The 14,067-nt window shown below is 39.1% G+C and overlaps 1 protein-coding gene across 1 annotated transcript in view; it reads left to right on the forward strand.

Moving 5' to 3' along the window:
- Positions 1-14,067, forward strand: part of LOC149199545 (COP9 signalosome complex subunit 2-like) — a 208,056-nt gene that overhangs the window by 156,540 nt on the left and 37,449 nt on the right. The gene's annotated exons all lie outside the window — the stretch shown is intronic.

Raw genomic sequence — 14,067 nt, forward strand, 5'->3', positions numbered from 1 at the left:
GTAATACCGAGGAGAGAATGAACCGTCAGATCACTTCATGTCTAGAACATATCGTGACTGTCAAATTGTAAGTTACAAAAGTACATCGTAAAGAAACACACTTTACCTAACTCTACACTAGACCAAGTAATACTTAACTATTTCCTATGTGTCGGAATATCCTAACACCTAAATCCTCTCCAAACACCACGCTATACCTGGAAACCAAGTAATTAGCCCAGAAATAATATATGACAAGAAACAACCATGAAATTGCCTGTGGCCTAAGAAAAAAGAGGCCTCTAGGCCCACGGCAGGGGTATAAGGACAGAGAAGAAGGCAAAGAGAGTCTGTGGTGAGGAATGAGGGCCTTAGGGGCCACGACAGGCTAGAAGAAGGCAAGTGGAAGACTTTTGGTGGCGGCAGCAAGCAAAGGGATGGGTTGGGGATGCCTTTTAGGCCTGCGTTGAGGGTTTGAGGGCCAACGGAGCAAATGGAAGGCAGAGAATGGCAGAAAAAGGGCCGCAAAGGAAGGCAAGAGCAGGAGTGAGGCTGCAACAGACAAGGTAGGGTGCCTTAGGGCCAGCGGCAGAGAAAAATGAAGGAAAAAAGGCCACGACAGAGGTATAGGCGGCCCTCAGGGCTTGCGGCCAGGAGGAGGAAGCCTCTTTGGCTCATGACAAGGGCTAAAGGTGCCCACGCTAGGCCAAAACCCCTAAGAAATTACACTGGAAACCCTGCAAAAATTTGGATTTGCTTTAGATCTTAAAATCACCAAAATTTCTCAACAAAATGCCACACTTGTCAGGCGGCTTTCACTTCTATCCTTTGCGTCCAAGATTGAATATGTGGGTTTTGTAGTTTGGGGCCCAATAAGGGCCTATATGCTTTGAAGCCCCACGAAATCCTTGCCCAAATGAAAACGCTGCCCAAAAAAAGAGAAAAGATCCCGAAACACTTGTATTGTAGTGGAAGAAATTAGATCTTCAAATAAACTTGTTTCTCCTCCAGATTGATGGGGTTTACACCTGTAAAGGAACTTTATGTACAAGATCCTAGCTACTAAATCCTAGATCTAGACAACCCACGTTAGATTTATACAAAACATGTACAAAATAAATCAGATCTATACAAAGGTTAGAAATTTAAATTATTTACAAAATTTCTATTATACAATATACACAATGATTTATGGCTCTTATAAGCAGATCTAGTTGTTAATGCACAATAGATTAAAATAGATGAGTGAAATAATTTAAATGGGTGAGCACTGGCCAAGATCTTTGAAAAAAACCAATCATCAGATAAGGCCTAAAGTTTAACAAAGTGGGCTCTTAAGCATTCTTGTCTTGGGAGTTGGCTGGTCCAACTGAAGACTCTCCCTCACGCCCAAGATCTGAATCTCTGAAATCTCTACACTCTTAAGATCAAGTTATTAGATCAATAGGGGCTAGATAGACACCATAACCCCTCAAGATCTAGAGATACTTGCTAGATCAATCAAGTTAGAAGGATTTCTCTAAACCCAATAGCTAATGCAAGATACCTGTGCAAATAGCTAATCCAATCAATGGCTAAAGAAAAATAACTTATAAAATAATATTCAATAGAGCATTAAGAACATGATTGAAAATAATTTACCACAAGAAGCTGAGGAGGAACACCACCATGAATAAACCTCAAAGTCTTCTTTATTATTTCTAGAAAAAATATTACAGCAGAGCTTGACTCAGAGCTTCTTCGAAATTTTTTGGATTTATCCATGTTCTTGCTAGCTCTATGTGAGACTATATGATCTCGAACTCCATTGAGAATCATTCGCTTCGTCTTGGCCATTTCCTTTCTCAAGTTCTCTAGCTGTTGTTGATCATTAGATTGTGCCACAATGTTCTTTGCATAGGTCTTCAGTACATGCACATCAAGGAGAAAGGACATCCTGGCCTTCCAAATGACATACTTGGAGGCACCATCCAATCTGTCTAGATCTCTAAGCTCGATTGTGGTCATCTCTGCAAAATCTCAAAGTTAGAATCTCCTCCTGTTCTCTTGCTCCACTGTGTTGTCGCCTGGAGTGTACACCTAAGGCGCAACACTCAGAACATGGACTGTCACTCTAAATCCCTTTTCACTCCGTTTAGACTCTCTCCTTGCTAAGTCAAGGGGGGTAGTCCCTAAGGATGATGACAAGGGGAAAACTTGTTGGAACAACAAGTCCTAGGAGACTCAAGGCAAGATCACTACCTCTCTAAGCAACTTAAATTAGAATTAGTTAGCAAGTGTGTTAATTAAATGAGCAAAGCATGTCTTAACAAGATGAAGCATTTAAAGATATTGAGGCAATAGAAAAATTAACAGATGTTGACACCTAATCTTTGGGATTGGTAATCCATGTAAAATAGTGTAAATAGAAAATAAGAGAATTGGAATATGAAGAGACACTGGGAGATGAAGCCCAAGAGTCCCTCCCTCCATGTATATATCTACGATTAGTCAAATGCAAAATCACAATTTTCTTTGAGGAGTTACCTCCTTGCCTGACATGGTATTAGAGCATAGGTCCTATTTTAGACTTGTAACTCATGTATTCTGCCAGTTTTCTGCTACCATTTAGAGTTTGCTGCCTGGAGATGTTGAACGCATGAGGGTGCTGGAGGTTTGTTGCCTGTAGGAGCTGTGGTGCGGTGAGAACAATCGAACAAAGGTGCATTAAAGCTAGAGGTGAGCTCTCCTGCGTGAATGGTATGCCGATTTTTTCAAAAACTGTCTGCATTCAAAACAATGTTTTATAACTCAGCGTTTAATGATATTGACCACCGGTTGGCATGACTATGTTTCTCACCTATTGAATGATGTCCGCACAATTATACCCTTCCACATATGCTCCTCCGCTGGTTATGAATATATGTGAGCAGGATGCCTTCACATTGCCCTTATATACGTTTCAAGGCTTGTCATCTTCTACGCATTAAATATTCGTGGAATGGACTGAACTGGAATGGAATTCCCGTGACTGTGTTACGTTGAGCCATATATAACACCTACTCCCTGCCGACAGTTATAACACTTACTGCTTACTAGTTATACCATCCTCACACAATTATATAACTCCACCTTCCACTTGGTTGTATCTCCCTTTGATTATAAAGCTCACATCGCTCTCTGTTGCGTTGACTATATTACTATGGTTGCATTGCGTTGGAGTAGTATATACGCCATACAGGTTCATATCTCCCTCCGCATACCTCCGCCACTCTCCCAACTCCCGGTTATAATATATAACTGCCATACCACAGGCCCGAACTTGCCTCCTACCAAATTGCCATACCACCGGTTCGCCCTCCTCGTGGCCTGAACCTGCCTACTACCAAACTGCCATTTCTTAACAATTAACGCACGGTCAATACATTGACCCCGCATAGTTATCACCTCCCCCACAGTTACCACCTCCCCGATATACCACCTCCCCGATATACCACCTCCCCCATACATTACCTTCCCCATATAACGTTCCCCCATATAACAACTCTCATATATATATATACACTAGAAGTACATTTTTTTTTTACAAAATTTACCACCAAAAGTGCATTTTTTGCAACCAGAAGGGCAATTTAAATTTTTTATTTACAATATATTGCCAACAGGGTACATTTTTTACACAATACACAGATTTTAAAATGTATTCATTGATATCTATTGTTAGAGTAGTTCTGTTATGAAACCAGCTCAAGAAAAGATAGAAAAGATAAATCCACGCCTTAGAATTCAGCCTCTTCGAGGGGGCAACCTCCTTTACATTACATAAATGAACAATTCTTGGATGATACAAATGACAAAACCTCCTTTCTATATATAGGAGTTTAAGGAGTCACAATATAATCCAGCCGACCTAACAATAATAATATAAAGCCACAAAAATAACAATAGAGGGATTCTAAGGGGCACAGAAATAACAATATGGGGGTAATAGGGGCACAACAATATAAATAAGGGGTATAACTACAATAGTAATGGGGTAATCACTAGTATTATAGGGACCCAACATGCCCCTCTCCTTCAAAAAAGTGTTGTCCTCAACGCTTGAGCAGTTCTGGATACTTCTGCATAAAATTCTCATCCTCCCATGTGGAATCTTCAGCGGATAAGTTCTTCCACTTGATAAGATACTCTGAAATTGATCGATTTCGTAGCTGTCGAGTTCTTGTTTCTGTGACTGCTTCCGGTTCCAATATAATTTTTCCTTCCTCGTCAAGTTCTGGCAATATTGTTTGAACTGGGAGCTTGTCGCCTATAACCTTCTTTAAACATGAAACATGGAAAACTGGGTGCAATCGAGAAGCTGCAGGAAGCTCCAATTTGTATGCCATAGTACCAATCTTTTCCAACACCTTGTACGGACCATAATACTTTGGTGATAATTTATTATCCTTCTTAGCTTGCTTTAGGGACATTTGCTTATATGGTTGTAGCCGTAGGAATACCCAATCACCTACATCAAAACTTCTTTCACTGCGATGTTGATCTGCCTGTTGTTTCATTCTATTTTGTGCCAACACGAGGTTATCCTTTAAGAGTTGGAGGACTTGTTGTTGATGTTCGATGTGATGTTCCACTGCCTGAACCTTAGAATTTTCTCTTAAATATGATGTGATGGATGGTGGTTGATACCCATAAAGTGCCATAAATGGGGTCATTTTTGTTGCTGTATGGAAGGAAGTGTTATACCACCATTCAGCCAGAGGCAACCATTTGACCCATTGTGTCTGTTTATCAGATACAAAGCAACGAAGATATCCTTCCAAACATTTGTTTACTATCTCAGTTTGCCCATCAGATTGAGGATGATAAGATGAGCTATGAGCTAACTGAGTACCAAGACAAGAAAATAATTCTGTCCAAAAATTTCCAGTGAAAATGGGATCTCTGTCACTTACAATAATCTTTGGGTTTCCATGTAGCTTTTGAACTGTTTCCATAAATGCAGTAGAAACTGTACTGGCTTTAAATGGATGTGATAATGCACAAAAGTGTGCATACTTGGTAAGTCTGTCAACTACCACCATGATGACACTCTTTCCCTCAGACTTGGGTAAACCTGTGATAAAATCCATTGAAACCTCCTCCCAACGTTGGCTTGGAATGGATAAAGGTTGTAATAGACCCGGTGTCTTAATTGTTTCAACTTTATTTTGTTGGCAAACCAAACATTCCGCCACAAACTTTTGAATATCTGATTTAAGGCCATCCCAAAAAAATTCCTTCTTAACCCTGTGGTAAGTTTTTAAAAATCCTGAGTGCCCTCCTAAGGGAGAAGTGTGCAATTCCATAAGAATCTTTTGTTTTAGCTGGGAATTCTTACAGAGGTATAAGCGATCTTTGTACCATAACGAATCATTTTGCCAGCTAAATGTATCAGAAGTACTGGAATCTTGTTGTAGCTTTCGAATAAGTGCCCACACTTCTTCGTCATTCTTCCATTCCTCCTTTGCTTCGTTTATCCAATCTGGTTGGATAATAGAAATGGCACACAACAATGCTTCCACATCCTCATCCTTTCTTGAGAGTGCATCTGCCACCACATTTTGCTTCCCTTTTTTGTAGATGATTTCAAAGTCATAACCCAACATCTTTGTGACCCACTTTTGTTGCTCTTCAGAGGATAATCTTTGTTCTAAAAAGTATTTAAGGCTATCATGATCCGTTTTTACCTTGAAGTGTCTTCCCATTAGGTAGGGTCGCCATTTCTTAAGTGCATGGAGTATTGCCAACATTTCCTTCTCATAAATAGCTTTGCTTAAAAACTTTCCCTTGATTGGACGACTTTCAAAAGCAATGGGTCTTTCATCTTGCATTAAAACAGCACCAATTCCATTTCCTGAAGCATCACATTCCACAATAAAGGTTTTTGTGAAGTCCGGTGTAGCTAAGACCGGTGCTTGGCACATTGCCTCTTTAAGATGTTCAAAGGCCTTTGTTGCTTCCGGAGTCCATGAAAATGAATCTTTCTTCAATAATGTTGTTAGAGGTGCTGCTATTCTCCCATAATTCTTAACAAACTTGCGATAATACCCTGTCAACCCAAGAAATCCTCGCAGATGCTTTATGGATGTGGGGATTTTCCATTCCTTAATGGCTTTAATTTTGCTAGGGTCTACCTTAACTCCTTCATGAGATACAATATGACCCAAATATTCCACCTCCTGGACTCCAAAGAAACATTTGGATCTTTTTGCATATAATTGTTTCTCCTCCAATAGTTGTAGCACCTGTCAACATGTTCAACATGATCCTTCCAAGACTTGCTGTAGATTAGTATATCATCAAAAAATACTAACACAAATTTTCTAAGGAATGGTTTGAAAATTGAATTCATCAAACCTTGAAATGTTGAAGGTGCATTGGTAAGGCCAAAAGGCATGACCAAAAATTCATAATGACCCTCATGAGTTCTAAATGCCGTTTTCGGAATGTCTTCAATCTTCATTCTGATTTGATGATATCCCGAACGAAGATCCAACTTGGTGAAGTAAATTGATCCATGCAATTCATCCAGTAATTCATCAATGACAGGAATGGGGAACTTATCTTTAATAGTGAGCTTGTTGAGCTCCCTATAATCTGGACACATGCGCCATGATCCATCCTTCTTGTGCACCAATACTACTGGAGCTGAGAAAGAACTTTGACTCGGTTGAATTATACCAGCCTCTAGCATTTCTGCAACCATACGTTCAATTTCACTTTTTTGGACATAGGGATATCTGTACGGCCTGATGTTTGGAGGAACACTTCCTGGAATCAGATGAATAGCATGATCATGATCACGCATAGGTGGGAGACCTTTGGGAGTCTCAAATACCTTGGAATGATTGTCCAAGACTTTTTGGAGATCTGGAGAAATAGATGATTCCAATGTGGAAACATCTAGCGAACATAATTGTGCAATTACACCTCTTTGCTCCTTTTTTAGAAGCTTTGTCATGCCATTAGAGCTGATTATCTTTCCTGGTTTCCCTGCAATACCCCTTAATTCAACTTCCTTTCCTTCCACAGAAAATTTCATGAAAAGTTCTTGAAAATTAAAAGCTATTGTACCCAAGGATTGTAGCCATTGGACTCCTAGTACAACATCAGCACCTCCCATTGGAATGGAAAGCATTGGGCTAGTCAATACATATTCTCCCATGGATAGCTTGATATTATGGCACTTTCCAGAACAATTTATTGTTCCTCCATTTGCAATCATCACTTGACACTCTGGTGCTGGATATAGGAAGCAATTCAATTCTTTTGCTACCCTACAATGAATAAAATTGTGGGTGCTTCCTGAATCAATCAACACTATTACCTTTTTCTTCTTGATTTGTCCTTCTATCTTGATGGTTTGAGGAGTGGTAATTCCCGCCAATGCATTACAAGATATGGTCGGATTTATTTGTTCTTCATCTAGGCTTTGTTCCTGGAATATATCCTCTTCTTTTGACCTTTCTTGCTCCTTTTCTTCTTCCTCTTCACAATCTATGTAGAATAATTTCTTCTCAGCACACTTATGACCTTTTGTGTATTTGCTATCACAATTGTAACAAAGCCCTTTTGCTCTTTTTTCTTCCAATTGTTGTGGTGTCAACCTTGTAGGTTGTGGAAGACTATGGGCAACAACACTTCCGTCTTTATAGTTGTGAATGGTATGCTTCCTAGTTGCCATAATTTTGCTTTCCATTTTTCTTGCTAACCTGAATGCCTTCTCTAATGAATCAGGTTCCCAAAGGCGCACATCATGTTGGATATTATCCTTTAAAGACCCTATGAACACATCAATCCTATGCTCCTCTGGAATATCTTTTACCCTTATGTTCAATTTTTGGAACTCCTCAATGTGCTCCATTATTGAACCCTTTTGTTTGAGACTTATCAATTGGCTAAAAAAAGTGTTGCTTTTTGTATCCTCATAATGTGCTATCAATTCTTCCGTAAAAATTGCCCAAGTGATAAATTGTTTACGAGAACAAAGCCATTGATACCATACAAACTGATTTGGTTCCAAATATAAAGTTGCCATACGTACCTTTTGTGTGTTTTGCACATTATTGAGATCGAAGAATTGCTCCATCTGTAATATCCATGTGGCGGGATCCTTGCCATCAAACTTCCTCATATCGATTTTTGGAACATGGTGAGTCTTCGATCCAACATTAGCATCTATGGTATCATGATTAACATTTCTTTTGTTCTCATCATGAGTTTCCTTTACTACCTTTTCACCATTAGTGACACTTTCTTGTAGCAACTTCTTCAATTCTTACATATCTGTCTTCAAATCTATCTTCAAATCTGCCATGTCTCTCTTCAAATCTGTCTTCGAATCATCCATCTTAGCTTCCATGCCCTTTATTTTAGATTCCACGCCACTTATCTTAGCTTCTGTTAGCTTTTGTGAGCGTGACATTTGTTGCACTTGTTCTTGTAATTTTGATATATCATGTAGCATTTCTTCTCTTCTTCATGAGTCATGCTAGAGCTTTCAGGTTCCTTACTAGGTGTTTGCATTTTCTTTCCTCGGGGCATCAGTTACCGATAATAATGCTTTACTATGCCCTTTGAATTCCGTTAAACCAAGCTTACACAAAAATTAAAAAAAAAAACTACACACCTTTTTTCACTTTATAGAAGCCTGATATTGAATCTGATGTATCTCTGTAATTTCGAATCATCCAGTTCTAAAATTGCTACCTGTAGTAGCCTTCTGCGTCCTCTTTCCAATGCCACAAGTCTGAGCCAAATTGGATTCTCCAAGGAAGAGTTATGTGAAATCTCCCACAGTGACTTGCTTTTAGACTGGTTCAGTAGAGCGAACTTGTACGACGTGCCACGAGTCACTGTTTCAACCTTTGAATCTGAAACACACATACAAGAAACTACAGTCTGTCCTCTTTCTGTACCTTTTTACGAAATTTCAATCCGATCCTCAGAGAGAGAGTTATGACGATTTTCCCCAGGTCACCTGTTTTGAATGTAATTCAGGAGTCTGCAAAAAGGCCAACTTCCTCAGATCATATCTCCGAAAATATCGCGTGAAACGCTCTGAAATTCGGACCCAAGGTTCAACGCCAATTCTTCTCAAATGGGTTTTTTTTGCGACTTCTGAAACGTCACAGAAAAAAAGTTATAGCGAAAATGCCACGATGACCTGTTTGGAGCAGCGAAACCCTAGAATCCAAAGCTCTGATACCAAATGTTATGAAACCAGCTCAAGAAAAGATAGAAAAGATAAATCCACGCCTTAGAATTCAGCCTCTTCGAGGGGGCAACCTCCTTTACATTACATAAATGAACAATTCTTGGATGATACAAATGACAAAACCTCCTTTCTATATATAGGAGTCTAAGGAGTCACAATATAATCCAGCCGACCTAACAATAATAATATAAAGCCACAAAAATAACAATATAGGGATTCTATGGGGCACAGAAATAACAATATGGGGGTAATAGGCGCACAACAATATAAATAAGGGGTATAACTACAATAGTAATGGGGTAATCACTAGTATTATAGGGACCCAACAAGTTCTCTCTGGAAAAGAGAACTGTCCCAAATGGTCAAGGAAGATAAACCACATTCTCATTTTCAATGAGTTGTGGAAAGGAGTTTGTGTAGGAAAAGGAGATGATGAACCTGCAAATCCCAATTCAGATAAGGAGATTGCCATTTGGGAAAATAAGAACAACAAGGCTTATGCCTTGATTGCAACATCTGTAAATGAAGAGGTGAGTCACCATATTTCACCATTCTCAAATGCTTTTGAAGCCTTACAGAAGTTGAAGGTGTGAAAATTCCTTAAACCCGGGAATTCCTACTGCAACATTGATGATATTTCTTCTACTTGTTGGATTTACATGAACAAGTTATTTGTAGTTTCCTACGGCAAACATTGAAATATATACACTGCAACCTACAACATTTAAATAATATGTCGAAACAAGAAATTGAACAATAGAGAAAGATACACACAAATGACACAGTTGTTTTTGGACAAATGTTCCTGGAAAAACCCAATGTGGGAAAACCGGTGCAACAGATCTAAGGGTTTTTTATTATTAAGATGAAGTATTTATGAATACAACTACTGGATGCCTTCCCGACAATCCAGTTACAGAGAGTATCACTCAGCAAGAGAAATTAGTGAGATTACCTCACTCTACATTGCAAGTCCTGACTAATCCGGCCGCTGAACCAACGAGTCCCCGACTACTTCTGTGCTACCCCTGCGTGGGCCCTGCGTCAACCTGTAAGGCCCTGCATCAACTCAACTGGGAATCAATTTTCCCTCAGAAGCCTTTTCCATCCCTCCCGGCTCAGAAACGTCAGCCTCCTTAGCAAACTCAGACTTTTGCGCTTAAGGCCTCTGTGCTGCTTTGCGTGGGGCCTGCGTGAGCCCTTCCTGGCTCTGCTTCACCCTCTTTGGCCTCTACGCTGCCTCCTCTGTGTCTCTCTGCCTCCCTACTAAGTATCCTTGGCTTCAGAGAGGATCCTCTAGCCAACTCCCTTTGCCCCTCCCTGCGTGATCACTACAAATCATTGCGCTGCCTCTAGCTTTAGCAATTCGATCTTATTGATAAACTCTCTGTGTGTCTTCCAACTGACCCTCAAGCCTCCTTAAATCATCTCCTTGTTGACATTCAACAACCCAGATTAGAAGCTAATCAATGGCTAAGATCATTTCTACTTGATCTTTGTCTTCTTCTAGAAGTTGCACCCACATTTAGATTAATACCCATTAATTATTTTATTTTCCTAAGTTTAGACTTAGGGTCCCATTAAAAATAATTAATTATTTTAATAAAACTGTCTCCAGGTGGAATTTCGTAAAACACCTTCTGGGTTCTTTGGAATACATGTGCCCAAGCCTCCTTGCAAAATTTGAGACTTAGAACACATCCGATGCTACCAGAAATCAACAGAAGGAACTGTATGACTCACACTCTAAACTTGAAGTTGTCCAATTGATGATTAAATTGTTCAGTATTGAATTAAAAAATGATGACCCTCTTGCTTTAGCATCAAAAGTAAGATCCATTATGCATGATATAAAAACCACTGGTGTTGAAATAGGCATTCCTCTCATAGCTTATGCCAAGGCACTATATCCCATTTATTCAAATTATCTTGAGTCATTGCAAACAAGTGGAAACCTCAAGGAGATTACCTTTGATTCCCTTGAGAAGAAGTTTGCTGAGAGAGAGAAGGCTTTTGGGAAGAAGACAACTTCTTGGTCTTCTGAAGAAGTTGTGTGTCTTGCACATAGAGAGAAGAATCATGCACAAGATTCTTCTAGAGGAAGAGGTGGCCGAAGAGAAAAAGGAAGAAGGAATTTTAGAGGCAAGGGGGGGAAGACAGTTCTAACTAGAAAAGTCTGATCTTCATTGTATACGATGCAATAGAGATGGACATGATGCATCCACATGTAAGTTGCCTTGGGACAAAATTGAGCAGGAAAGAAATGAAGTGAAAGGTAAAACCAATGACAAAGGGAAAGGTAAAGCACCCAGATTCGCTCACTATGTTGTGGCACATTGCAATTCTGGAGTAACTGAAGACTTGTTCAATGCGTCACTTACTTCATGGAAAGATGATTGGTTGCTTGATTCAGGAACAAATTGCCACATGACTTTTAGAGAGATTTTTTTGAAGAATTCACTAACAATGTTGATGGAGCAATATACTTTGCTGATAAGTCAAAACTCAAGCCATCAGAGCTTGGCACCATTAGGCTCAAACTGCCTGGTTTTCCAGACTTTCTTCTACATGATGTTCTATACCTCCCGGAGCTGAGGAGAAACTTGCTGGTTTTGGTCCACATCTGCCAACAAGGACACTCCATTCATATATTTGATGGCAAGGTCGAGGTCAGAAAAGCATAAGATCACTCACTTGTCATGACCAGTGTTCCATGGGGACGCGTCCCCCAGGGTTGGGTGCACGCACCCCACGCTTCCCACGCACCCGAGACGGGGGGATGCCTGGGGAAATGTTTCCCCACGTCCCCCTTTTGGGGAGACGCAGGGGGAAACGTTTAGTGTGGGAGACGCGTCTCCCCAAAAGGGGGACGTCCAAAAGCACCCCTTTTGAGGGGGGACGCCTAGAAGCACCCCTTTTGAGTTTCAAGAACTTTTGTGTGGGGAAATCTAATATTCAAGCCTATGGCCCTATTATTGCTATGTAATTCATGGTAATGTTAAATTCTTAAAGTAAAAGTGACATTCTCCTTTATCTTTCATTTTCATCATTTTACTTAAATTTATAACATTACCATGAAATGACTCAGGATGTTTGAGAATGGTTCCGACCTCATTGGATTTCATACGGAGAACCTAGAATTTAGATCTCACTCAAAATCCAGCAAACTTCACAGTTTTTCAGGGTTTCAGGATCAGAGGGGTGTTTCCATTGGATTTTGTCACGTACGAGGTTATGGAAGTAAGATTTAATTAAGAGCACCAAGCCCCCTCTATGTATCTTGATGTTAGTGGCGTTGGTTGTCGAACTCCTCTATCATGACCCTACTAAAAATGTACCCATCACTCAAACAAAATCTTGACTTGACATGCTACATTTTTTCATCTCATTTTAATGTTTTAGAGGGTGATATTGATGACATAGGTCCCAATATAGGTAATGACTTTGATGATATGTAGGTATTTGTTGTAGCATGACTTTTTGGATGCTAGAGGCCATTTAGAGCTTGTTTGTTGATGTATTTTCAGTTCAGAGATGGATTGCACTCAATGTTATTTTGGTTATGTGCACCCTTACATGCTATATAAATGAGAACTTTTGCTTATTTGTGTATAAATGGTTTGGATTCATATGGATGCACATGAATATATATGTTTTTCTCTAAAATTTGAATATTTTAGGTGTTTTTGGTCGATTGGTTTTTTGGTCTGGTTTTTTACCGGTACTAGGCTAGTTTTGACCGGTTCTCCTTTCAGAGGGTTTTTCGATTTGATCAGTAATTCGGTTTTGATAACATTGTTATCTACTATAATCTATTTTGTTTAGTATTAATTAGATTATAGAATGATGAGTGATGAATTTAAATTTTAAATCAATTTACATTCTAGAATGATGAATGATAAATTTAATTTTTAAATCAATGTAAATTCTAGAATGATGAATATGGATCAATGTATTTCATTATTGAATCTCGTGGTGTATGGATGAATGATGAGTATGAATGATGTATGTACTAGTATGAATGATGAAAATGGACTAGTGTATTTCATTATTTAATTCAATTATGTATGGATCAATATATTTATGCTTTCATTATTGAATTTGAATTTGAATTATATATATATATATATATATATATATATATATATATATATTAAAACAATTATATACCTCTATGTTTCCTCGTCCGCCTTATATTTCTCTAAAATTTGAGGGTACTTTCACACATCCCGCTTGTGCGTCTCCCCGCACCCGTGTCTTCCCCTCCCAAAGTCTTGGTGGAACATTGGTCATGGCGGGGAAAGACGAAGAAAGACTTATGATGCTGCAAGGTACCTCTGCTCGGGCACAAAACTTTTCATACAGTTCTCACCATGATCAAGGTACATTCCCATCAAGTTTTCGATGGCATGCTAGATTTGGACATTTGAATTATGACAACCTTCGTATGTTGAAGAAAAGTGGTGTTACTGGTTTGCCTACAATTCCTAGGAAAGTTAAGCAATGTGATGCTTGTATCTAAGGAAAGCACAACAAACAATCTTTTCATGATTCACATTCCAGAGCACACAAAAAACTTGAACTTATTCATTCAAACTTATGTGGCCCAATGCATGTTCCTTCTGCAAATGGAAATAAATATATCATGACATTTATTGATGACTACACCAGAATGTGTTGGGTTTATTTATTGAAGAACAAATCTGATGCTTTTCAAATATTCAAGAACTTTCATGCATGGATTGAAAATGATACACAATCTCATATTGGCTCTATTTGTTGGAAACACTGAGAGGGGGGGTGAATCAGTATTTCTTTTTCTCACTATTGTTTTACTAGTTAAAACCAAT

This window comes from Pinus tabuliformis, chromosome 2_1 (assembly GCF_031772625.1).
Source record: "Pinus tabuliformis cultivar Carrire ecotype Pingquan chromosome 2_1, CPIR1, whole genome shotgun sequence".
Taxonomy (NCBI): domain Eukaryota; kingdom Viridiplantae; phylum Streptophyta; class Pinopsida; order Pinales; family Pinaceae; genus Pinus; species Pinus tabuliformis.